General features: G+C 33.4%; 1 pseudogene; it reads left to right on the forward strand.

Moving 5' to 3' along the window:
* Nucleotides 1–1,627: 1,627 nt before the first annotated feature.
* LOC110923125 lies at nt 1,628–3,936 on the forward strand (annotated as a pseudogene).
* Nucleotides 3,937–4,186: the final 250 nt, after the last annotated feature.

Consider the following 4,186-nt stretch of genomic DNA (forward strand, 5'->3'; position numbering starts at 1 on the left):
ACACCCAAGAACCACTTGATTTCGTTAAGATCGCTTGTCTCGAAAAATTACACAATTTGTACTCAAGAACCACTTGATTTCGTTAAGAATTGAAGGAGATATGGTGTCTAGAAGTTCTAGGGGGTTTTGTTTTTTATTTGTTCTTGTTCATGGTGTTCTTATTCGTGAAGATGTGGGTTCTTGTTTATGCGTAGATGATAGAAATTAGGTTTAGGTTTTGTTTTTTGTTTTTAATTTTAATATGGTGAGATTACTAAAAATGCCCTTGACTTAACGATCAAACTAACGGATTCTTAACGGAAGGACTCAAAGTGTAGCGTTTTTCATAGGTTAGGGACTCAGGCAGTGAATTTTCATTATAGGGATTCAAGTTGACTCCACCCCTAAAACACGGAGATGCAAATTGCATATTACTCCTATGCAAGTTGTTGTTGTTGTTGAAACTAAAATGGGTATTGTGCTAATACCTAATGAGCTTAAATATAAATTTTGAGATTGATAGCTTTAAATGGGTAGAAGATATAAGTTTATGTTTTCTATGGCTATGGGACCCGTGTATTACATGAGGTTGTGCAATAGAAACGATATAATTATACAATCTGTAAAAAAACATCATATAACTAATATATTTTTATGACCATATGACAATTTACACAACTAACTTCAATTTATCACAAAAGCGTCTTATGTATTAGTAACACTAAAATACCATGATAGCTCGTGTATTACACAGATTGAATACTAAAAAAATATGTAATAAGCAAATACATAATATATATATATATATATCATATAACTAACTGAAATGTTATATAAATAATATTGTTTTTATTATTGTGTATCTTTTAAATATAACTTTTATTTAAAGTAAGTGAAAATTGTATCATTCGTGTGCCATAAATTAGGCTTGTTATTCTTATTAATAATTGTTATGCGGATTTTACTAATATTCAGTTATTATAAAGTTACGATATAAGTTAACGGTTTATATATGATGAATAAAATATCGTCCTAATTAATTATTAATTTATTATGTAATTTAATAAAACAATATAGTTTTTATTAAAATAGAATTAAGTTACCCTTCATAAAATATTTCTTTATTCGAGGTGATTATTTCTTTATTCAAGGTGATTGATAAATTTGGACGGTGGTAAGTTCAACTTTGTGTTCATATCCCAATTCCAATGAGGAAATGAAGTGGTATGGGTGTGCTCCTCCCAACCAAGTGATCTGAGTTCGAGTCTTAGGGTGGTTAAAATGGGGAATTTTGCCGTTCAAAAAAAAAGTATAAAGATAAAAAGAGTAAAAGTAGAGTAAATATAGAATAACAAAATGAGTTACTTAAGTATGTAATTAATAAAAACTTAACAAATATAAACACTCAAAAAGTATATAATAATAATAATGACTGGGTTAAAAGAAAAAATTAATTGGGTTAAGCCAAAGGATACCACATGATATGAAAAAGTAACATAAAAGCCATTTAATATAATTATGTTAGCTAAAAGACAACGTCTACAGTTTAGCTTAAACTCAAACTACGTAATATACACCATTTATCATTCTAGAATTCTCATTTAGGATAGCCTCTCATATATATTACCATTTTGGTCCATAATGAATCCATGAACAGGCTTCAGTGAGTTGTCCATGGCCCATGGGTAACAAGTTTTGCACCTCACATAATGCAGGTGGGGTTAGTCTTGGGTGATGGGTGAGTAAGAGGTTTTGCATGCATCCTTCCTCTACTAAATTAATCACATCATTCTTATACTTTTTCTCATAACAGTGTGTTCCTTAAATATATGCTGGGCGTGGTAAGCCTTATCCTTCTTTTTTACTCACATAATCTCGAAACCTACTTTTAAACTTACACTCGCTCGCTTGGTTAATACATCATCACAATATGAGATCATCTTTATTTTCTTTGGTCAGCAAACAGAATCAAGTGGTTCATTTTTCTTTGTTTCGATAAAAACCAAGAGGACATTAATTTATTAAACATGTGGGTGATAATCAATTATGACATCATCTTCTTCATATAAGTATGTGATATCCATCGTCTCTTTAAACACCCTGAAAAAGCAACTTAATAAAGCTTTATGAACTTGTAGCAAAAAAGAATATAAAAGGATCATGTCCAAGAGCAAGATTCTAGTGGTGGGTGGTACAGGGTATGTTGGCAAGAGGATTGTAAAGGCTAGTTTGGCTCAAGGCCATCCAACCTACATCCTTATGCGCCGAGAGACCGGCTTTGATATCGAAAAGGTTCAGATGTTGTTGTCGTTTAAGAAACAAGGAGCGCGTTTGGTTGAGGGTTCGTTTTCTGACCACCAGAGTTTGGTGGATGCCGTCAAACAAGTTGATGTTGTGATATGCACCATATCAGGGGTTCTATATCGGTCACATAATATTCTCCTTCAACTTAAGCGTATTGATGCCATCAAAGATGCTGGAAACATCAAGGTCCTTTATATCATGTGTCTTCTAAATATGTTATTAGTTAGATACAAATCATTTAACAATGTGTTTTTGAAACAGCGGTTCTTGCCTTCAGAGTTTGGGATGGACCTTTCACAAATGGGACACGCACTAGATCTCGGACAGGAGACCTTCGACAAGATGAGCATACGCAAAGCTATTGAAGAGGCGGGAATTCCATATACCTACATTTCTGCCAACTGCCTTGGGAGTTATTTCGTCCGAAATCTTTCACAACTAGACTCCCTCATGCCACCAAAGGACCGAGTGTAAATTTATGGTGACGGAAATCATAAGGGTATGATGTAGTTTTTGTTAGTGTGCATTGTGCAAGCCGCTACGGCTTTCAATACTAAAGAGAATAAAAATGTTGAAAGTAAAGCAATAGTGGTCTAAACTAAACTAGGAGAAAGTACCGATATGAAAAGAGAAAGTAAGACATATATGAAATTGTAGTATCTTTCCAATATGAAAACCATATATCTCATTTATAAAAATGTCGTAATAACTATATTAGAAGATCAACCACAATAACTATATAAATGTTATGATGGTTTGTATTTTTAACAATTACTTATGCTAATTAATTTCTTTAAAACGTGTGTAGTCGTTTTCAATGAAGAAGACGATGTTGCTACATACACAGTTAGGACCTTTGATGATCCTCGCATGTTGAACAAGACCTTGTATCTTCGACCACAAGAGAACATTCTCACCCACAACGAGTTGGTTGAAAAATGGGAGAAACTTACCAATAAAACATTGGAGAAAGTGCACATATCTGCTCAAGACTTTCTTGCTTCCATGAAAGGTAAGTATAAGTGATCTTCTCTAGCAACACAAAAAGTTAGCTACTAAGTAACTTGAAATCCTTTGTTGCAAATGGGTTTCTTGGAATACACTAATTTTGCCACATAACTTGTAGTTGCGAAAGTTGTGAAGCCTATGATGCATTTATGAGTGTTGTAAATATTCCGGATGGAACTTTTTGGTCACAACCAAGCCTTGTTTAAAGTTGATTATTTTTATGTTATCGTGATAAGTTATACTTTTCACAAAAGTAAAAACGTGATAAAAATTAAACTGAATTGCCATTATTTTGTAGATGTGGACATTGCTCTTCAAGGAGTAGTTGCGCGTATCTATCACATTTACTATGAAGGTTGTTTGATGAACTTTGAAATCGGAGAAGGGGGAGGAGAAGCTTCTAAGCTCTATCCGGATGTCCGATACACTCGTGTTCATGAATATTTGCAACGAGATCTCTAGTTGGTGTCACAATGGAAAGCTAAATTCCAATTGTCATGTCTCACATACCGTCGTAATGGACTTGGTGGGACTTTAGTTAATAAAAGTAGCATTAATGTTGATTACTTATACAAAGATACAAAAATTATAAAGCTTGAACTAACATATGTATATTAAATTATTAATACAATTTGGTTATAGACCCGTGCATGGCTTGTCCTAAGAATTCAGAAGTCCTGTCCGAGCCCGAAAAAAACGTGTCGTTTAGACCTTAACAAAATAAATAATGTAAACTATTTTTTACTGCTTATTTTTATTGGAGTAAAATGAAAAATGTGTCCCTGTGCTTTGGGGCGGAGTTAACTTGAGTCCCTAAAATGAAATTTTCGCTGCTTGCGTCCCCATCGTTTAAAATGCGCTATATGTTGAGTCCTTCCCGTTAGTTAAATCGTTA

The sequence above is a fragment of the Helianthus annuus genome, chromosome 17, assembly GCF_002127325.2.
Source record: "Helianthus annuus cultivar XRQ/B chromosome 17, HanXRQr2.0-SUNRISE, whole genome shotgun sequence".
Taxonomy (NCBI): Eukaryota; Viridiplantae; Streptophyta; class Magnoliopsida; order Asterales; family Asteraceae; genus Helianthus; species Helianthus annuus.